Source organism: Dasypus novemcinctus, chromosome X (genome assembly GCF_030445035.2).
Source record: "Dasypus novemcinctus isolate mDasNov1 chromosome X, mDasNov1.1.hap2, whole genome shotgun sequence".
Classification (NCBI taxonomy): domain Eukaryota; kingdom Metazoa; phylum Chordata; class Mammalia; order Cingulata; family Dasypodidae; genus Dasypus; species Dasypus novemcinctus.
Genome location: NC_080704.1, coordinates 127,745,215 through 127,769,349, shown reverse-complemented (window position 1 = coordinate 127,769,349; position 24,135 = coordinate 127,745,215).

Sequence of the window (24,135 nt, the reverse complement as noted above, 5' to 3'; positions counted from 1 at the left end):
TATTACATTAAAAAAATATGAGGTCCCCATTCACCCCCACTGCCCCCACCCCACCACTTCCCCCACAGTAACACTCTCCCTCATCATCATGACACATCCATTGCATCTGGTGAGTACATCTCTGGGCATCGCTGCACCCCACGGCCAGTGGTCCACACCATAGCCCACACGCTCCCACGTTCCATCCAGTGGGCCATCTCCATCATTTTTAATGCTAGGTTGCTAGATCAAGAATTCTTGATGGAAGTGGACATGGCTCAATTGATAGAGCATCTGCCTACCATATAGGAGGACCAGGGTTCAAACCCAGGGCCTCCTGACCCATGTGTTGAGCTGGCTCACCCGCAGTGTTGTCGCACGCAAGGAGTGACATACCACACAGGAGTGTTCCCTGCATTGGGGAGCTCCACTTGCAAAGAGTGTACCCTGCAAGGAGAGCCGCCCCATGCAAAAAAATCACAGCCCATCCAGGAGTGGTGGCACACACATGGAGAACTGATGTAGCAAGACGATGCAACAAAAAAGAGACACAGATTTCCAGTTCCGCTGAGAATGCAAGTAGACAAAGAAGAACAGGCAGTGAATAGATACAAGACAGGAGACAGCTGGGGTGGGGGGGGGGGAGTTGGGGGGACCAATAAATAAAATAAACCTTAAAAAAAAGTATTCTTGGAGGTTTTTTCTCTTAGCACCTTAAGTATGTCATACCACAGTCTTCTCTCCTCTATGGTTTCAGATGAGAAATCATCACTTAATCCTATTGAGCTTCCCTTGTATGTGATGGTTCTCTTTTCTCTTGCTGCCTTCAGTATTTTCTCTCTGTCTTTTGAGCATTGGATAGTTTGAGAAGCGTATGTCTTACAGGAGGCCTTTTGGGATTTATACTGTTTGGGGTGCATTGTGCTTCCTGGACATGTTCACTATCTCCTTCAATAGTGCTGGGAAGTTTTCAGCCATTATTTCCTCCAACATGCATTCTGTCCCCTTTCTCTTTTCTTCTCCCTCTGGGATGTGTATAATGCAAATGTTTGTGTCTTCTGTGTTGTTGTTCAAGGCCCTATGTTCCTGCTGGATTTTTTCTGTCTTTTTATTTATCTATTCTACTATCTGTTTGATTTCGGATGTACTGTCTTCCATTTCACTAATTCTCTTCTCTGACTGTTCAAATATGCTGTTATATGCTCCCAATGTATTTTTGATTTCTTGGATTGTGCCATTCATCACCATCATATCCATTATCTTTTTAAGTATGTTTACAATTTCTTCAATGTGTTCTCCCAGTGTGTTCTTAATATCCTTAATCTCTTCCTTCACTTCAGTAAGTTGGTCCATGATATTTGTTAGGACAGCTTTGATTAGTTGTTCAATGTTCTGTATCTCTTCCTGGTTTTTAGGTTGTTTATTGGACTGGACTGGGCCATGTCTTCCTGTTTCTTGGTATGGTTGGTCATTTTTTGTTGCTCTCTGGTCTGTTTTTATCTTGATGGGTCTATTCAGTTGATTAGCTTCTCTCTTTACTCTAGGGTTTCATTTAGCTGCTGTTTTTTGTGTGTTAAGTTTTCTCTTTGACCCTTTGTTTTTTTTTTGTTCTCTTTCCTTGCCGATTTCTATGTTCCTTTGAAAAAAAAAAAAAAGATTAGGGCCAGAGAAAGTAAAATAGATATGAAAAGAAAAAGGATAATAGTAATAATAATAGTAAAAGTTAGAAGAGGAACCATATAAGACCTAGGAAAATGAATATTCAGCTCATGTAAGCAGTATAGAGCAATAGGAGTAATAAAGTGGAGTACCTACAATCAAATGGGAAACTGAGTAGAGAAAAATATGTAGAATGAATTAAAAAGCCAGAATGATGAGGAGAGTGGGAAAGAGAAAAGAAAGGACAAAAGGAAAAAAGTTAATAAAAGAAAGAAAACAGAATAGATAATACAGACATGAAAAACAGAAAAATTAAGGACTAAACAAAGAGAGGTGGAATGTAATTATGACAACAGAAAGCGGAAGATAAAAAGATGAAGGGAGGAAAAGAGATAGTGTTGGTAGACAAAATTGATATACACAGAAAAGGGGAAATCAAGGAAGAGGAAACATAGCAAACAAGAAACAAGCCAGCACTCTCTAATTTAAAAAAAGGGGGTGGGGGAAGAAAGAGGAAAAAAACCCCAAGAAAACAAAAACAAACAAACAAATACACAAATAAGCAGTCAAACAAAAACTGAGGAAGAACAGCCTTCCCTCTTAGACCCCTGTAGAGCTTCTCAGAATGCTGGTGTTCATCAATCAATTACCCTGCAGCCTTCCCTTTGCAGGTTTTATGGTGGGTTTTAGCAAGTAAACTAAGTTAAATTTTTTTTAAAAAGTAACTTTTTTTTAAAGGAAAAGTAAGAGATCCAAGAGAAGCTAATACAAAAAATAATGTCTGTGTTTTCCCTGTCCTAAAGTATCAGCTGGATGTTTGATATCCCAGTGCATCACTGCTCTACGAGGAGCTGGGAACCAAACTAGGACCTCATATATTCAAGGTGGAAACTCCTCCACTGAGCTAAACTTTCTCTTTAGGCCAGTTAGCTCTTCAGAAAGCTATCCAGTCACTTTCCCTTGGGCAGGTTTGACTCTTTGCAATTGGGTAGATTTCTGCTGGTTAGGATTCTGTCCCTGTCCCCTTTCTATTCTTATTGCTTTCTCTCCCAGGGCAGCAGGGTACAATAGCCTGTGTGAGGGGACCCCCGCCTAACCTCTCCAGGTCAGGTTGAGTTCCCTTGTGAAACTCAAATGGAACCCTGGTGACTGAACTCACAGCAGAAAAATGTCTCTTGACCTTCCATACCACCTCCTCCTCCCAGGTACACTAGGCTCTTGGAAGCTTATAAAACACTACCTACTGCCTGCCTCCCTTAAGGGAGTTGAAATTTTGATAGTGTTCGGCCTGGGACTAGTCGCTTGCCTGAATCCGCTCTCTCCCAGGTCAGGTTCCTCTCTCCCAGGTTGGCTAGGTAAATCAGGCTTCTTCAGCAGATTGGCCTCTCCCCTCTTCCTGTTTTCTGATTCCACCTGGAGCCACCTGGTATGCTCCCCAAAGCTCAAACCCCAGGCAACCAATTCCCCTCTCCACCTTTTGCCAGAACCCTCCCACTCTTGGACAATACTCAGTGAATGTTCCCTCCCACTGGGTGGCTGGCTGGAGTCAGGGCTTGCAGAGGCTTTTTGCCTTAAGGGTGGGGCTTAGCTGTCAAGCAGTTTTCAGCCTCAGGGGCTAGAAATTTAGGGTTTTGCCTAGAGCAATTTATCTCTTTGTCCATCTTTCTCCAAATATATGCCCTGAAGCCTCCTCCTCTGTGTGTTCCCAAAACAGCTCACTGGGGCAGGATCTTGCCCACACTCAGTCATTTTTTTGTGAAAGAGATGGTGAGAGCACATTTAAACTGATGCCATCTTGCTGCTTCCAGGCTGAGAGTCAGAACTCATTCTTTTGATTGCTAGGCATTGCTACCTAGGATGCTTGTAAAAGGTGAACTAGTGGAAGTATGGGGCCATCCTAAGGAAAAATGGAAAAACATGGCCATTTGAAGGGTACAAATCTGACCATTATATATGTAACTCAGATCCATCAGTGGGAGATATATAGTTTACTTTTTACCTTGATACATGATCTGAAGATCTTAGATCATCTTTACAAATGCAGAGAAGAGGAGAGGAGAGGGGAGGCGAGGGGAGGGGAGAGGAGAAAGAGTACTATGAATTTACCTAAAACCGAGCCTTTGAAAATAATGTAGTTACTTCAGTGTCCATCCACTAGATGTCAGGAGAGTCAATGCCAAGGCTCCTACTGATTGTGTCATAGTTCTGCCCAGATAGCATTCAGGAAGAAACTGAAAAGCAAATAATTGTAGAAACTCTATAATAATCAAAATGTAAAATGTAGACAATATGGGATAAATATTCCAAAAAAATTTTTTGAAATATGCACAGCAACACTTTCTCTTAGTCCTTATTCTGTTGAGGCCAAATGAAGTATTGCCAGCTTTTTCAAACAGTTTATGGTGGCTTGCAGGTGGGACTTGCCACAGAGGGTGTTCTGGGTATTTCCCAGTGACCTGTGACTTAACCTGTACTTTTCGTACTTTCAAACAATACCTTGCCTAGAAAACTTCTCAGCAGCCTAGCATAAGGAATGTCTTTATTGTTTTTGTGGAATTCAGATCATCTTGGTAAATTTTCTTTTTGCTTTTTAAATGTTACTAGGTAAGTTTTGTAGGTTTACAGAAAATTCGTGCAGAAAATACAGAATTCCCATATATTACCCTATTACTAAACCTTGCATTAGCGTGGTACATTTGTTACAATTGGAAGAATATTATTATAATTGTACTATTAATTATAGTCCATGATTTACATTAGGGTTTACTGTGTCAATATCTGTTTCTGGTTGCCTTCTTAGTACTTACATGAGGGAAGCCATTGTGTCTTCAGTAACACTTATGTATTTTTTTTTTTTGGTTTTGTTTTTTGCTTTTCTTTTTTTCAGTAACATTTAATTTGCTTAGTTAGAAGGTTTAAGCAGTTTTTCCTACCTCCTTCCTGCTGTCCTCAACCTCACCAGCTGGGTTATGACCGACTACAGTTTTCCTTTTTAAGTTCCCTTCTGGTTTGCTTCTGAGGCTGACTGGGTGGGACAGATAGTCAAGCTGAGGAGGGTTAGACAGTAATGAAGACCACAAATAACAAAGGTTAAAAAGCAGTGCTGTGGTCAGCTAACCCATCAGCATGGCATCGGGGCGGGGGGGGGGGGGGTCAGTTGAGCAGAAGCAAAAGCAACAGAAAAAGTAAGACACTTCTGGGAAGCAGATACAGCTCAGTGAGTGAGTGCATGCTTCCCATGTACAAGGTCCTGGGTTCAATCTCCAGTACCTCCTAAAAAAAAAAAAAGACACTTCCTATTGAGTTCTCTCTACATGTGTGCATGTGCACACATGTATGTGTGTGTGTTCTCAATTGTTTCCTGGGGAAAAAGGAAATCACAGATTTCTCCATGTCTTGCCTTCCCATAATCTCCAAAGAGAGCCCATTGGTTGTAGACAGAGCTTGGATCAAAGAGTTGGACTAGAGCTTCTAATAAGGGTATGTCTGTGCTAAATGGGGTGAGAAGCTGATTTCTCAGAGTTACCTCTAATTCCTCTAATTACTCAGTGACTTTAGTATTATGTAATCTCTTCACATTTCTTCTTATGGTACCATAACTTTCCCATTTTTATTCAATTCATGAGCCTTGTTAAAAATTTCTTATATAGGTAGGCTTAAATTGCAAATGCTTTTAGATGGTTTTTGCTTAACTTTCTTAAGTTACCTAGGACAGCTTAGCATTCTCTTCCTATATTCCAAGTATCAGTGGCCCTGCCCTCTACCTGTTGGCTTAAGCTTTCACATACTGATCCAGAGCTTGTTAGGACATGGGTATTTTGAGCTATTATCCTCCTGTATGGCTACCTTTTTTTAGTGATTTAATTTTTATTAATTATTCAATTATTAATTTTTAAAATAATACATGCATGTGGTACAGAACCCAAAAGGTAAAAATAAATAAGTTTAGAAAATCCTCAAAAAAGTTTTCCTCCTCCCCAGAGACAATAACTACTGCCAATTTCTTGTTTATTTCCCAGAAATATTCTAGACTTTAATACAATATGAACAATAGACCACCATGTACACTCTTGTACTGATGTGGGCTATGGGTGGGAGGCTCTTTGTCTCTTCAGAGATAACCTTAACCTACACTGTCTGTCCTGACTTGTGGGTGTGGAAAGGTAAGAGACTGCAGTCCGTGTCCCGTGTCGTCCACCCCCCCCTTGGTGACCATGGCAATGACTCCAGTCCCAGGAGGCAATTTAGCAATGCAAACTCTATATACATACCAGTCAGTCCTGGGAAACTCTGATAGTGGTGATGCCAAAACTTAAAGGAACTTGGCCTCGAATGAGAAATATAATATAGCCTGTGCATAAATTCAAAATTATCTAATTCTATATCCAACTGTGCCTAGTCTCTAGAAATCCAGTTAAGTGGCTTTGAATGTTCAGAAAGGATGTAAGACTGAATGTGTATTTAAGGTTGCATCCAGACAGGATGTGGCAAGATGCTAATTCAAGCTCACCTGAGGTGTGGGCAATATGTTAATTCAAAACCTACCTGGTACTCAAGGCAAAGACTTAACTAACAAAGAAAGTAGTTTTCTTTGGTAAAAGCACCATTTGACTCCCCACCCTGTATAAAAAGAACTTGAAAATCTCGTTCGGGGCTCGGGTTTGCAACAGAAAGCTCCCGAGTCTGGCCGGTCGTCAATAAACCATATTTCCTTCTCAAAATCATTCCTGAGTCCTGGCCTTTCTATACGCAAATAATTGAACCTCTCTCAAATTCTACAACAGTACACCTAACTCATTTCATTTCACATTATTTTGGAGGTAGTTCATATCAGTACATATGGAAATGCCTGATTCATTGTATGAAATAACCGTAATTTGTTGATGCACATCTAGATACTTCCAAGTATTTTGCTGGTGCAAACATTGTTCTAATGCATATCATTGTAGAAAGTCTTTTTGCACAAGTGGAAGTATATCTATAGGATAAATCCCCAGAAGGGGAATTGCTGAGTCAAATGATAGGTGCTTTTTAGTTTTGATATAAATTGCCAAATTGACTCCTTTGAGGTTAAAATAATGATTACTTCCACTGCTAATGTATGGGAGTGCCTATTTCCCTACACCTTTACAGCAGAATGTTATAAAGTTTTAAAGGATTTCTTTTTCTGATATAGATTGTACATTTACATACTAGATTTAGTTTGCATTTTTTCTAATGAGTGAGAGTGGACATGTTTCATATGCTTAAGATACACTTACATGTTCCTTTTGTGCACTATTTATATATTTATACTTATCTTTTGCCTAATTTTAATTAGGTTTTGGTCTTATTTGAATTGATTTGCAGGAGTGCTATATATTAAAGACACTAGGTTTTTCTGTGATGTGTGCTGCTCTTTTGTCCATTCTGTCTTTTGATTTCCCAATAATGGTTTTCTTTTCGTGGTACAGTATTTTAAAATTTAAGTTTTAAAAAAAATTTAAATTATATGGTAAAATTAATCAATTTCTACTTTTATGGTTATATGTCATACGACATAGGTCTTTCTTTTATCCTGGAATAATTTTTAAAAATCACCCACATTTCCTTCTAGTATTTTGATGGTTTTATTATTTCAGATTTAAATATATAATCCATTAAGGAAAAGGAATGAAGTACTGATTTAATTTTCTAAATACATTTTAAAATCATCTTTTCTCCCAATTATGTAAAAAAAGCAGCTAAATATAAACAATTCAGAGATATAAAAAAGCATAAAGAAAAAACACCTATCATTCCGTTACCTACAGATAACCAGTATATATATTTTTTTGTATTTCTGTTTGTTCTTTTTTTCTATATATACACAGAAATAAAGCTTTAAAAAAACAAATCAGGACCATACTATGTCATTATATCATTTAATATTTAAACAGATGACATGATGGAAATATGGTGGAGAAAAATTAGATTTCTGATGGGGAGGGGAAATGAAAGACTTCACAGAACAAGTGGCACTTGAGATAGGACTGGATGAATTAAAAAAAATATTTAGGTATAACACTCATACATAAACAATAAGTGTATGTAATAGTTGTGAAATTACAAAACAAACATATATAACATCCTACAGGACTCTCATAACTCACTCTACCACCAATACTTTGAATTGTTGTTAAACATTTTTAACTTATGATTAAATAGCATTGTCAAAATATTACTACTAACCAAAGTATTTTCCCCCAACACACACTATTATTATTATCTTTCTATCATTTATATATGAACACACATAAACAATAAGTTATAGTAAAAGTTGTGCACTTTACAAAGCAAACTTACTTAACACCATATATGGGTCCTATACATCAACCCACCAACATCTTGCATTGTTGTGGGACTTTTGTTACAAATTATGAAAGAATATCATGAAATCTTACAACTGACTCTAGTCCATATCTTATATTTGGTGTCTTTCCCCCCAACCCACCCTATTATGATTTTTAAAAATACTTTTTCATTACAGAAGTTGTGAACTTACAAAAAAATCATGCACATGTGCAGAATTCCCATACAACACCCCTCTAAACCTCTTGGTTTACTGTGCTGTTCAGTTCCTAGATTATTCTCTAGCATTTTGTCAATTGGGATTTACGTACCTAGACTACCATTTTCAGCCACATGCCCATTTATAAACTAGCTGTTACTCATTATTTGTTACCAGCCACTCAATACATTTCCATACTTTTACAGCAAAACTAATTAAAACTTCTACATACATTAAACATCAGTAGTCCACCTCAGTCATCCTCTTGTCTCCTTGAAGAATTCATCACCTACCACCATGTCTTGAAGATATTTTCCTACAATTTCTTTTAGAAGCTTAATGGCTCTTGCTTTTATATTTAAGCTTTCGATACATTTTGAGTTAATTTTTGGATATGGTATGAGATAGGGGTCGTCTTTCCTTCTTTTGGTTATGGACATCCAGTTCTTTAAGCACCATTTGTTGAATGGACTGTTCTGCCTGAGCTGTGTGGGTTTAACAGGATAGTAAAAAATCACTTGACCATACATGTGAGGGTCTGTTTCTGAACCATCAATTTGGTTCCATTGGTCTATATGTCTGTATTTATGCCAGTACCATGCTGTTTTTACCACTATAGCTAGGTAATATGATTTAAAGTCTGGTGATGAGGTTTTGCTTTTACTTTTTAAGATATTTCTGGCTATTCAGGACCTCTTACCCTTCCAAATAAATTTGATAATCATGTTTTCAATTTTTAAGTAAAAATGCTGGTGGAATTATTGGGATTGCACTGAATCTTGAATCTGTATATCAATTTGAGTAGAATTGACATCTTGATGATATTTAGTCTTCCAAAGCATGAGCATGGAATGTTATTTCCAGTTATTTAGGCCTTTTTAAAATTTCTTTTAACACTGAGTTGCAGTTTTCTGATACAAGTGCTTTACATCATTGGTTAAGTTTATTCCTGATTATTTGAGTTGTATCAATCCTATTTTATTTTCACCACTCTTTTGGCACTTTTAGTTATTTTTATTGATATAATCTTCATTTCTAGACTCTCTTCCAGGCCTCTCTCTCCTTTCTTTTCTTTTCAGGCTCTAGCACACCCTTTAATATTTCCTGAAACTCTGGTCTGTTGGTTAGAAATTCTCTCAGTTTCTATTTATTGGTGAATATTGTAAACTTGCCCTCATTTTTGAAAGACAATCTTGCCAGATATAAGATTCTTGGCTGGAAGTTTTTCTCTTGCAGTATCTTAAATATATCATACCACTGTCTTCTTGCCTCCATGGTATCTGGTGAGAAATCAGCATTTAATCTTATTGGGTATCCTTTATATGATACGCATTGCTTTTCTCTTGCTGTTCTCAGATTTCTCTCTTTGTCTTTGGCATTTGACATTTTAATGAGTATGTGTCTCGGAGTTAGTCTATTTGGATTTTTTTGGATGGGAGTACATTGTGCTTCTTGGACATGGATATCTATGTCCTTCAATTATTTCTTCAAATATTCCTTCTGCCACTTTCCCCTTCTCTTCTTCTGGGACACCACATGTATGCACGTGTTTTGCTGTCGTTTAGTTCCCTGAGACCTTGGTCAATTTTTTCATTATTTCATGTTCTTTTATATATTCACTTTCAGAGGCCATTTCTTCAAGCTCACCAATCCTTTCTTCCACCTCCTCAAATCTGCTATTATGTGATTTCAATGTTTTTAAAATTTTACTTACTGCACCTTTCATTACCATAAGATCTGTTATTTTTCTATGTATGCTTTCAAATTCTTCTTTGTGCTCATCCAATGTTTTCTTAATATCCTTAGTCTCTTTAGCCATCTCATTGAATTTATTAAGGAGATTTGTGTGAACATCTATGATTAGTTGTCTCAACTCCTTTATGTCATCTGGAGGCTTATCTTTTTCCTTTAACTGGGCCATATCTTCCTGTTTCTTGGTGTGGATAGTAATTTTTTTGTTGGTGTCTTGTCATGTGGCTGACTAGAGTATTTATTCTGGGTGCAGTTTTTCTCTTTAGCTTAGGGCTTCCTGATCTTTCTCCCTTGCTGATTGTGCAGTAGGAGTCAAGGAGGTAGTTGGTGCTATAAGCTGTGGAGGCTCAAGCTGCCCTCATTGCCCCAGGGACTAATGAAGCATCTCTTAACTTTCTCCATTGCCAGGGTTAGGGACAGATTCACAGCTTTGTGACAATCCAAGTCATGCACACCTAGACTGTAGTTACCCAAAGAGACTGATGAAGCTTCACACCTCTTTCTCTCCTGCCTGGGGTGGGGATGGAGCTGCAGGTATGGGCAGCAGTATTTGCAGTGCGGGTCCAAAATGACCACAGTTGCCACAGTAGATTTTCTATTATTCAGTCTGTGCCAGCCAAAGGTACCTAGATAGACTGGTGCTAGGTCTGTCAGCCTCCTCCCTGCCAGAGGTGGAGCTGAAGCCTAGCTTAGGGCTATAGGCAGATCTGGGTGAAAGAAAGAGGTTCCTGTCACTGTGGTTTTCAGTCAGCTGGGCTTCCCCTCATGCTGGGGGTGGAGTAAAAATGGCGGCCACTGGCCTCTTTCTGACTTGGACAGATTCACACCCTAGCTGTTCTTAGGGTTATACCTTAGCCTGCTGAGTCAACTAGTCAGTAGCTGAAATCGGTGGCAAAGCATCTCTTCTTCCCTTGTTTTTGGGAAATGGACCTTCAAGTTCCAGCCACAGAATAGCTCCTGGGGCAGCTTATGCTGCCAAAGTAGGATAATCACCGACCTCCATGACTGACCAGTAATTTCCCAGAGAGGCTGGCACAGGTCCCATCAGTTTCCTCCCTGCCAGGGGTGGGGTTGGGGTTTAGGCTAGAGCTGCAATCTGATCTGGATGGAAAGAAGCCAGTCCTCACTAGCACTGTGATTTTCAGTCCATCGTGCTTCTCCTTGTGCCAGGTGCAGAGTTAAGATGGCAACCACTGGCCTCTTTCTGATGTGGACAGGTTCAAACTTAAGCTGTTATTAGCATTATACTTTAGCCCACTGAATTTACTGATCAGTAGCTGAAGTTCCTCTCGAACCATCTCTTCCTCCCTCATTTTTTGGGAAGTGGAGCTTTTAATTCCAGCCATGTAACAGCTCCTGAGGCGGCTTGTGCCTCCAGTGGAGGATGGATACCAGCCTCCATGGCATGGACCACTCTACTTATAAGTCTTCTCTGCATATGAGCAGTCTCTTCCTTCAATTCCTTCAAGGATGTTGCAGGATGCTCTTCTGGTCTCCTGGAACCCCCAAATAGGTTTTCAGATAGCTCCAGAGAGCTCTGCATATTTACTAATTGCCTTATAGCAGGAACTGACACATCCAGATGCATGGATGTACTGGGTATGTTCAGCAGATTATCAGTAGCTCAATTTGCTTGGTGCATGGGTTACATGAGTAGGAATAGAGATTAGGATTTAAAATTTGCTTAGTATGTACAAAACTTATCTAAGGCTTTGAAGGACAGACTAAGAAGTTGCTGCTTCTCTAGACATGAGGGTAATGGAGTGTTTTTAACTTTATACTCTGGGAAATGTTAAACATACAAACATAAACTTAACGATATAACTACTCCTCATGTGGCCTTCACCCTGCTGCAAATATCCTCTATGGCCACTTGTTTCATCTACATTCCCCACTTACTCTCCATATTATTTATTTTTCTTTTTTTCCCCATATTATTTTGAAGAAAATATTGGACATCCTATTATTTCATACGTACATATTTCATTATGTGTCTGAAATATGAGGCTTCTTTGTGAAACAAAACCACAAAACTATGATCACACTTAAAATAATTGACAAGTTTTTCCTTAATATGATTGAAGCATTTTGAAGAAGGTGTGACATGACAAGTGCAGGGCCTCAACCCAGAGAAGAATATGATTGCTCCCCCCAGTATAAAATGCTATATCATTTGATTGAATTAATTTAATGTTACATAAAGAAACACATAAATATGGATAGCAGAAATCAAATACTTTTTTAAAAGAGTGGTAATTCCTATAAGTCATTTTGCTGACACAAAGTCATTTAGATATTTTTTAAAAAGTGTGCAACTAAGTCAGAAGCAGAGCTTGAAAATGATGTGACTCAAAATGGAGAAAGTCAGAGTCAATCGCCATTAGAATAAAACTGACAAAATGATGTTCTCAATTGCTTAAAGTCTTCCATAGAAATAATGGAGGTTATTTCCTTCAATCTTTGGCACTTTTGACTGGAACTGCCCACGAAAGGGATAGAGACATATTTTTTTAAGCACTAAGGTCAAAGAGAGCCAATTAAAGGGAATGAAAAAAATTAATAGCTTAGTGTCAGAGTAAGTTGTGTCCTTCTAAAGTAGGGGTTCTTTTTATTTTTTTTAAAGATCTTTTCTTTTTCTTCTTTATTTTCTTTTAAATGCTACATTAAAAAAATACGAGGTCCCCATATACCCCCCCACCCCCCCTACCCCTCTCCTCCCACATCAACAACCTCTTCCATCATCATGGCACATTCACTGCAGCTGGTGAATACATTTTGGAGCACTGCTGCACCACATGGACAGTGGTCTACATTGTAGCCTACACTATCCCCCATTCCACCCAGTGGGCCAGGGCAGGACATATAATGTCCAGCATCTGTCCCTGCAGCACCACCCAGGACAACTCCAAATCCAGAAAATGCCCCCACATCATATCTCTTCTTCCCTTTCCCTACCATCAGCAGCTACCGTGGCCACTTTCTCCACATCGATATTACAATTTCTTCTCTTACTAATCACAATAGTTTCCCAGCAGAACACCAGTAAGTCCACTCTAGTCTATACTCTACTCCTTCATCCTGTGGACCATGGGATGGTTAAATTCAGTCCCCCTCTACATCAGGAGGGGGCTTAGATTCCATATGGATGCTGGATGCAATTCTCCTGCTTGCAGCTGTAGGCACTCTTGGCACCCTGGTGTGGTGGTTGATCTTCACCTCCCTGTTAGTTGGCCAGTGTAAGTTAAAGTAGGGGTTCTTAACCTTTTTTGTTCCACGGACCTCTTTGCCAGTCAGGTGGAAACCATGGACCCCTTCTCAGAATGTAGCAGGAGATGGTTTTATGACACTCAACTAGCATCAGTTCTAACAACTACCGTGATTTCGAAATATGAATGAGCATAAACAATTTTTCGAGATATGCAACAACTATAATGTGATATGAAATGCATATGACTGTAATTTATTGTATGCACTCATAAGTGAAGGAAATGCTAGATTTCAATTAGAAGTTCAGAGAAAATAAAGATAATGAGTTGATTTTTTTCAATTTAAGCTCATGGACCCCCTGAATCTTTCCATGGACCCTTTGGTGGTCCATGGACTCCTGGTTAAGAACCCCTGTTTGAAAGAAACAGCATTATATTAGAATAGATTATCAGGGATTAGTTGAAAAAAAAACTGCTGCTATTGTGTTAGAAATGCAGTTAAATTTTGTTGAATGTTGATGAAGAGAGGACCATTGAAACCCAGAAGCCTCCTTACTCCCTAGGGTGCCTTCATCCCTGTGACATTATCCATCTGGGGCCCTGTTTGTCAGTTTCCCATCTGATAGAATATACAATCTCCTCATTCCCTCTGCTGTGGAAAATTATTTCATTCAGCAAATGACTGAACCCTTCTTTGACATGGAAATCACTGATGAACTTGAGACAATGTATTTGGCACAAAGTAAAGATGTCTTAGATTCCTTTTTCTGGAAGACTTTGCCCAAGCCTGTTGAATTTTTAAGACATGACAATAGAATGTCAGATTGGGTTTAGTAGAGCAGAAGTTGTTTCAGAAGGTATGGCTTCTTTATTTTTAACTTTTTTTTTCCTTAAAACTTTCTTTTCTCTAACAAAAAGGAAGAGAAATAAAGACAGCTATTAAAATAGTTGCTTCTACTGCTGAATTTTAGTTGTAATTTAGCCTCTCTCTGAGGTCACAAAGTCATTCAAATCTAGGGCAATTACACATTATAGTGAGATGCCGATACTTATGCTGAATGACTTTTACTTCCAGATGGGCAGAAGATGGGCTATGCACACTTTAAAAAATTTGCACTTTTTTGGAAATAAAGTAGTCACAGTGAGAAAGAGAGGCTTTTGAATGTAGGAGATAGAAGTTGGCATGTATTTTCTATTTTCTCATTTTCTTGTTCTAACAGGCCTTCCTTTTGCTGTTTGGGTGATAGCTTGTTCTCTATTTCTTTTCCGCTACCTACATTAAGTTTATGCAAATTTAATTCACCCAGATTATAAGGTTCACTTGCCCTTCTGCATGGCTTGGAGACAGAGCAAGCATTTCAAAGATTTGACTAGTTAGATGTAAACTGTGGAAAAATCCCCTTGTCTGTGGTTTATACTTCCAGCAAACTTAAGCAGCTTCTTTGGAAGATGGCCAGAACCTGGAATGAGACAATGAAGACCTTGGAGAGGCCAAAATAACAATCACAAAGACTTTACCCTATAGGAGAAACATCAGGCAGTCAGATCCTAATTTTAATCAGTAACCTTATTTTGTACACAATTCTAATAGACTTCATTATCTGGCTTGCTGGCCCACAGCAAATTAGATGAGAGGCTATTAGCAGCAGGTCCACTGAGAACAAAGAAAATTAACAGCCAAAAGCTTGAATGCCAGGGAGGAGGAGAATTTTAAAAGGCATATATCAAAAAAGTTCAGTAGTCTGAGGCCACGGAGTAAAAGGCAAAGAGCCATGTGGGCTGCAATAACCTTGAGCCCATGTCTACTTTTAAGACAGAAACTGTCTTTCCTTTCTCTGTGTATTTCTAGCTCTTAGTCCGTAAAGTAGTAAAAGGTAGATATTTGGCTTTTTTATTTGGAAGGCAGGCATGAAACAGGATCTCAATATAATAGAATGGAGATCGTAATGCTAAAACTAAGTCATAAAAAATAATTAGATTATATTCACTCTACTTTGATTATGAAGGCAGGAAAAAACTTCCATCCAAGAAATGTAGATTAAAAACAGTTGGGTAAACATCTAAGAATGGGATTGCTGGATCATATGATAAGTTTATGTTTAACTTTGAAAGAAACTGTCAAACTGTTTTCCAAAATGGCAGTATCATTTTGTATTCCCATCACAATATTTGAGAATTCCCATTGTTTTGCAACCTTGCCAGCACATGGTTTTGTCATTTTTCTCTTAAATTGTAGATATTTTGGTAGTTGCACAGTGATATCTCATTTTGGTTTGCATTTGCATTTCCCTGTCTACTAATGATATCAAACATCTTTTAGAAAATATTTTATTTTATTTTCTTATTAAATTGCCTTTTAAAAAAATATTTATTTTATTTATTCTCTCCCCTTCTCCCCCCCACCCCAGTTGTCTTTTCTCTGTGTCTATTTGCTGTGTGTTCTTTCTCTGCTTCTGTTGTTGTCAGCGGCATGGGAATCTGTTTCTTTTCGTTGCGTCATCTTGTTGTGTCAGCTCTACGTGTGTGCGGCGCCATTCCTGGGCAGGCTGAACTTTCTTTCATGCTGGGTGGCTCTCCTTAGGGGGTACATTCCTTGCGCGTAGGGCTTCCCTGTGCGGGAACACCCCTACGTGGCATGGCACTCCTTGCGGGCATCAGCACTACATGTGGGCCAGCTCTACATGGGTCAAGGAGGCCCAGGGTTTGAACCGTGGACCTCCCATGTGGTAGATGGATGCCCTAATCACTGGGCCAAGTCCGCTTCCCTAAATTGCCTTTTTAAAAAAAGATACATAGATCACAAAAAATGTTACATTAAGAAATATAAGAGGTTCCCACATATCCCACCCCTCACCCCCCCACTCCTCCCATATCAACAACCTCTTTCATCAGTATGGCACATTCATTGCATTTGTTGAATACATTTTGGAGCACTGCTGCACTGCATGGATTATAGTGCTCCCCCAGTCCATTCAGGGGGTTATGGCAGGACATATAATGTCCAGCATCTGTTCCTACAATATCATGTAGGCCAACTCCAAGTCCCCAAAATGCCCCCACATCTCATCTCTTCTTCCCTCTCCCTGCCCTCTGCAACTACCGTGGCCACTTTCTCCAGATCAATGCCAAAGTTTCTTCCATTACTAGTCACAATAGTTCTATAATAGAATACCAGTAAGTTCACTCTAATCCATGTTTTATTTTTCCATTCTGTGGACCCTGCGATGATGGTGTCCACTCCACCTCTATATTGAGAAGGGGCTTAGATCCCACATGGCTGATGGACGCAATTCTCCTGCTTGGAGTTGTAGGCACTCTCGGTTCACTGGTGTGGTGGTTGACCATCTTTACCTCCCTGTTAGCTGACCTGTGTAAGTCCAATGAACTGGAGAGTAGGAGTTGCACCTCTGCAAAGGCTCAGGGCCCAGCTGGCACATGGCCAGTCCAGAGATTGAAGTGTCCTGGGTATATACCAACCGCTGTGCCAACCACAGTTTTGTAAAAGTGATAGAAGAGGCATGTGTAGAAAGGCCACATCTGAGTCCAACTCCATCACACTCAGAACATAAATTCCAAAGTAGGGCCCACTGACAAAGCACTGAACTCCAGAGCCAACTGCCATGACCGTAGAACTTGTGTGTCTCTGTAGCCCTCAGGAGCACCAGTACCTGGGGTTGTATCTACTTTGTCTCTGGGACCCTGCTGAGGCTTGTGTAAGCGCAACCCCTCTGATGACCTCCTGACTCTTTTTTTGAAGACTCTTAGCCATATAAATTCATTTGTCTTTACCATTCCCCCCTTTTATTCAAGGTGTTTTTCTGGTTGCATCATCAGTTAGTGATTGGTAGTAATCCCCCAGCACCATGGAGGTTCATCCCCAGGAGTCATGTCCCATGGTGGGGGGGAATCAAGCATCTTTTATTGTGTTTTTCTGCCATCTATGCATCTTCATTAGTGAAGTGTCTTTTCCAAATATTTTGTTTGTTTGTTTTTGGCCTGTTTATTAAATTGGGTGGTCTCTCTCCTTATTATTGAGTTTTGAGTATTCTTTATATATTCTGGATACAAACATTTCATTAGATAAATATTTACCTAAATGGAATTAAAACTTATGTTCACACAAAAACTTGTATGCAAATGTTTATTCATAACCTGAAAACTGGAAACAGCCCAAATCTCTGCAATGGGTGAATGGTTAAAAAAACCTGTGGTTCATCTGTAAAATGAAATACTACTCAGCAACGAAAAAGAAGTGAACACTGGATTCACACAGTAATGTGGATGAAACTCAAATGCTTTATGCTAAGTAAAAGAAACCAGCTCAAATTGCTACATACTCTTTGATTCCATTTATGTGACATTCTGGAAAAGGTGGAACTATAGGGACAGAAAATAGTTCAGTGGTTGCCAGGAGCATTGGGTTGGAGGCAGGGGATAGCTACAAAGGGATAGCATGAGGGAAATTTGTGGGAGATAGAAATGTTCTATGTCTTGATAGTCAGAGTTGTTTGCTAAAACTCATAGAATTGACACTGCAAAAGTTGAATTTTATTGTATCTAAATTATACCTCAATTAGAAAAAAAGAAAAACAAACCATTGTGTTTATTGAAAGGAAGTGAGCTTTAACATTGTGGAAAATGCACTGCTGTGGCTGAATTTTAGGGGACTTTCACTAAATTAGTGCCTTAGATTAGTCACTAGAATTCTATAAATTGAATCTTATTTTTAGGGGCACACAAATTAAAAATGGTAATCACCTGGATTATAACTTGTAAAGAATTGTGAATGCAGTACCATCAGGTCTTTGCTTGGCAGTGTTGGAGAGGTCAAATCATGATGAAAGGAGGCGGCAGGACACATATTGTAAATGAATGGTTTCTCCTTATTTTACACACATGTATCCACACAAACACACAAAAATATACACCCTGTGTCACTGTCATCACTGTCATCCTCTTCATTCTTCTCAATGTCATCATTCCATCCTTCACATTGGGGCCAAATCTCTTTATGTTTCAGTCACACAGTCAGTACCCAGCCTCATATCTTTACTTATTTCCTATGAACAGTTTTACCTCTGTGAATTTGCTTACATCGGCCCCTTTGCCTGATACACCTTACCCTCTCTGACTCTCCTAATTTTCAATCGGCAAAACTTTCAATGTCCAACTCAAAAGCTGCCTCCTCCATGGAGCCTTCTTTGGCCACCCCATTCTGAAATGCATTTCCTCTCCTGTACATTGTAAAAGAAATGCTTAATTGCATTGATTCAATGGCATCCCGAATGAAAGAGCAAATGTGTATGCATTACAGACGCTGAAAAAAATGTTGAATGATGGGTCTGGGCCATTACCTTTGTTTCAGGCAGTATAGTGCAGTGGATAAGAACAAAGAGGCCCCAAGTTTGCCTGGGTTTGAATACCAGTGCTGTTGTGTACCAGCTGTGTGATACTGGACAAATTATTTAACCTCTAGGCCTCCAGAGAAGGTTTCCTCAGCTTTAAGATAGAGATAATAATAGCACCTACCCAGGATTAGCGTAAAGAGTAAATAAACTAATCTACAAAACGTGCTTGCCACATAGTGAGCCCTATGTATGTGTTAGTTATTATTATTTTGGAAGCTGCCTTAATAGTTCAATGAATTCTAATCAGGTGGACCAAATAGATTAATTCAAAGGGCATGTTGGTTTCAAGGGCATAGTACAATTAGGAGAGGCAGAAATAGATAACATTCACATTTATCCCATCCAGGAGTGTCAGAAATACTAATCACACTGGTTCCATTTTGGACTCTAACCTAACTGTGAAAATACAACATTACAACCTTCATCATAGGACTTTTTTAAAAATTAAATTGTCTTTTTTTAAAAAAGATAGAAATCACAAAAAATGTTACATTAAAAAATATAAGAGGATCCCACATACCCCACTCCCCACTCCCCCACTCCTCCCACATCAACAACCTCTTTCATCATTGTGGCATATTCATTGCATTTGGTGAATACATTTTGGAGCACTGCTGCACCGCATGGATTATAGTTTACATTGTAGTTTACACTCTCCCCCAGCACATTCTGTTGGTTATGGCAGGATATATAAGGGGTTTGGATCAGACAGTGTGGGGAGGGGAGAGAGGGGAAGTCAGCTGCAGTATGGAGCTCTCTGGAGGAGCCCTTAGAGCTGGCTTGTTCCAGTAGCAGTCATTTGATATTCTAGGCAGCTGCTAGACACTGCACTTCGGTGCCCCACAGTGTAATTAACAAGCACCCGCACAGCTGCCTTGTTATACAATTGGCCAGACTTGGCAGTGTATGCTGCAGAGGAGGGGTGGTGGCAGGGAGCACCCAGGATACATTCACTACCTTTAGTGCTGAGCTTTCCCAACAGTTCTGTAATAACACTGCAGCTGCACCCTGAGCACTTCTCAAAGCAGAGTGTGCCAGTTAATTTCTTAGTGGGGACTATCCAAATTCCTTGATTCTCAATGAGTATTCATTCTCTAGCTTATGGAACAACAATATCGCTAGGCTGAATGCCTCCTTAATGCTATCAGTCAGCTGTGACTACCCATTACGTTTTGTTTCCCCTCATAATTCTCCTTTAAACCACACAAAGACTTTTTCATTTCTGCTACCAGGGACCAGATAAATCTTTTTCAGGGAAGGAAGTATAAGAGGAAGTGTGATGCCAGGGGAAAAGCAAGGGACTAGGAATCAGGAGACTTCTTTTTTGTTCTGGCTCATTAGTTACGTGACCTTGAGAAAGTCATTTGCTCTCTCTGGACCTTTGGGTCTTGTGTACAATTGAGGTGGTTAGATTAGAGAGGGTCTTTCTGGTATATTTATAGCTTTGTGTATCTAATACCAAAAAGTAATTTCAGGGATTCTGAGTCTTGGATCCTGGATACAGTGGAACCTGGTGTAAGAATCTCAGAACTTCCTCTACCCTGAAACTTTACTAAACTGCCAAATAACAACTCTTATGAAGAATAGGATACCTATTCTTGAAGCTTCCAGTCCACCTTGCTTTCCAGGCTTGCTTGTGGGTGCTGTGTAATCTAAACATGGGGTTGTATTTAGAATGCTACAGAGGCTTTTGGTGAAATGCTCAAGAATGACAAGAAGAAACCTGATTCAATTCTAAGCCCAGTTTTGCTATTCCATGTAGTGTGTCCTCCCATCCTAGATTTGGTCATCTAGGTTATGTTTTTTTTTTTTTTTAAGATTTATTTATTTATTTCTCTCCCTCCCACCCCCCCACGGTTGTCTGTTCTCTGTGTCTATTTGCTGTGTCTTTTTCTTTGTCTGCTTTTGTTGTCAGTGGCATGGGGATCTGTATTTCTTTTTGTTGTGTCATCTTGTTGTGTCAGCTCTCCGTGTGTGTTGCACCATTCCTGGGCAGGCTGCACCCTCTTTCGCACTGGGCGGCTCTCCTTATGGGCGCACTCCTTGCGCGTGGGGCTCCCCTACGCGGGGGGCACCCCTGCGTGGCACAGCACTCCTTGCGCGCATCAGCACTGCGCATGGGCCAGCTCCACACAGGTCAAGGAGGCCCTGGGTTTGAACCGCGGACCTCCCATGTGGTAAGCGGACGCCCTAACCACTGGGCCAAGTCTGCTTCCCTAGGTTATGTTTTTATACATTTTATCTTTGCCAGCCATCAAAGCTCCTAGTTTGAAAAACACCCTATTGATTTTGGATGGGCATTTCCTCCTGGATGGGAGGAATCAGCGTGTTCTTCATTTTCCTTATGGGGAAATGATGTCTCACACCTAGGGGCTTCCAAAGGGTAGAGAGCCTAGCTCCTGACAATATCACTATATACCTTCTGCATATCTATTTTAAATCAGGTTAAGGAGAACACCAAGGACAGCTCAGGTGGAGTTGAGAGTAATTGAAAAGGAAGCCAACAGTCCCAGGGTATGTGTGGTCAGAAGGTTGAGACTTAGTGGACCCCAGGCCTGCTGGTTTTACCTTGGGGCGTGAGAGCTATTTGTGGGTAAGAGTCAATTATATGCATCTATTCCCAACTCTGCATTCAGTGCTGTCCATTTTGTAGATTGATATTGGTGATGGTGGAAGTATTTTTAATATGGAAATTGGCAAGTCTACAAATCAGGGACAATTTTTTTCAATATTTTTTCTTTCTCATGTTTTGATTGGATCATTTCTGTTGAGCGATCTTCAAGTTAATTGGATCTTTCCTCTGTCATCTCCAATCTTTTATTGATCTCATCAAATGAGTTTTAATTTATGTTATTTTATTTTTCAATTCTAAAATTTCCATTTGTTTCTTCTTTATCTCTTGTACTTCATTTTTGAGACTTGCATGCAGGAGTATTTTTTATAATAGCAACTTCAAAGTTATTGTTAGATAATTACAACATCTGTGTCATCTTAGCACTGGCATCTGTTGATTGTGTGTTCTCATGTGAGTTGAGATTTTACTGGTTCTTCATATACCGAGTGTTTTTTGGATTGCATTATGGACATTTTAAATATTATGTTATAAGATACTGGGTCCTATTTAAATCCTATGAAAGATAGTGCTATTTTAGCAGGCAACCAACCTGGTTAGGTTCAGGTTACATTACAACCCATCTTCTATGGCTTGTGGTTCAAACTTCAGTTCAGTTTTCAAAGACTTTGCAGTGCTAATTGGATCTGATCCAGTGGTCAGTCTGGGACCTGGGCATTGGTCTATCTCAAGATTCAGTTCTCAAAGTACTTGGCTTGGAGATTAATATGAAATCCACACATACATATTTCAGGCGTGAACCTAGCAGTTTATAAACAACTTTATGGGGTCACGTTCCTCAGCTCCTCCCTCTCTGCAATCTCTCTTGTACTTTACAGTCCTTTGAGCTCCCTTTCTGATAATCTCCTTGCACTTTATGGTTCTTGGGGCTCCTTTTTTGGTCCTCTAGGCAGAAATCATGGGCTTTAGTTCCCCCACTCTGCTGTGCATTTCTGTGACTATGCTCATGCCAGGGCCAAGCAACAGGAGAACAGAGAATGCACAAAGGGAAAAGATCAATGGGAGTTTGTTCCACCCTCTTGGAATCAGAACTCCACTGATCAAGGAGGAAGTTTTCAGCTTATGGAAGCTCCTCTGACACCAATTCCACAGGATTGCTGGGGACTGGGGCTTGAGAGGATGGAAGGGAAAAAACTCTCTTTGACTGTTAGGAGTTTCTTTTTCTGGTCCTTGACCCAAAACTAGAGGATTTCTCCTGGAGCTTTCTCTGTTTGGGCCAGGAGATACCACAGTGGGGAAACCTGGCCAACTCATAATCAAATTAGTGACACTTCAAATTCTGGTTTTCTTCCCCATTCTTTCTGTTACTATTTACTTTTCACCATCCTCAAATAACTGCTCCAGGAATTCTGTCCAGGTGTGTTAGTTGCATTCAGTGTGAGAGACAGGATAGAGTGTGCTTACTCCATCTTACCTAGGACTGCGGGCCCTTTATTTTCCCCCCTAAAGTTCTAGTTGTTAAATATTTATCAGTGCACCACTGGCAGATTGTACGAAGTATGGCTATAAGTAAGGAGACTGCTTGTTCAATCTTTCACATTACTCTCAGGCAGGCCTCCCATTTTCTATCTGTGTGACCCTGAACAATTAGTTATTCTACCTCTCTGGGCCCCAATAACCTCATTTGTAACTTGGGGATAATAATAGTAAATAGTAAATATCACATTGTAAGGGTTAGATATGATGATTCAGTACTTAGAACAGTATCTGGCACATTGTAAGGCTCAATAAATGGAAGTTATATTATTAAGAGAAGAAAGAAAAAAATCGCTCTTTGTGCCTCAGTCTCCTTCAGAGGCAGGGAGGTATGTATTTAGCCAGGAATAAAGCTCATAGATAGGGAGGTCTTAAGGCCTAATGGTTTAGAGCTCCAGCTTTGGAGCCAGCTAGTGAATCTCCACATCAGCTATTTACTAGGTATGTGACATTGAGCAAGTCACTTCACCTTTCTGTGCCAACAGTAAAAGGGGTACAACAATAGTACATACTTCACACAATTATTGGACGGATTAAAGACAATAATGTGAAAAACGTTCAATAAATATTGGCTACTATTAATATTGTGTCAATTTAGCTTAGTAGCTACTGTGAGGTATGCCCTGCAGAGCTATTTACTTATTTATTTTTTTTCTGCAGGGCTATTTAAATGGCTATTTTATAGACATAATGCCAAAATATGATCATATATGTAATTTTGGGGTCTTGCTGATAACCCTACTTTCTCTCCCTGAGACACTGCCCAGTCATGTGGTCTCTGCAGCATTCTAGGGCTCAGAACCACTGTCTTGTTCAACTTTAAGGACTGTGGCCTAAATACTTGACCATGCTTATCGAACAATGTCAAAGAGAAATAAATGGGGACACAGTTAATCTCTTCAGATTGACTAAGGGTTCTGTCACTTCCTGCCTCTAGCTTTAGCCTTCAGTTCCCTTTAAGTTAATAACTTGTGACTTTTGAGCCTGCACTTTCTGTGAACTAGGCTAAATGGGAGCAGCATGTACACTGTTTCTGTTGTAAATGACTGCTGGAGCTAGAATTAAGAGAAGTGGTTTTGCTGATACATTATTTTGTGGTTTGTCTAGCACCCTCTTCCCAGAATGGTGCATTGCTTCTAGTTTTCCTCTTTGGGTATCTGGTTGAATTTTTCATTTCATTTTGTACAGCCCACTTGATTTTTATAATTTCTCCATGCTCTAAGGTTATTGAGATTCCATTTTAGAGCTTTGACAAGGGGTAGCTATAATATTTGATATATTCAAATCATCAGCAGCAAATCCCTTAATGTGATATGATACTGTTCTATATGACTCCCTATCCCCCACTCCCCACAGCATCTGCTCCCTTTTGGAAGACAGCATGATGACATGGAGTCTAGAGATCTGCACTGGTAGTCAGAAAAACTGGTGTAAAGTTCTCGATCTGTCCTTCACTTCCTTAGAGTCATAGGGCATGTTGTGTTACTGCTCTGG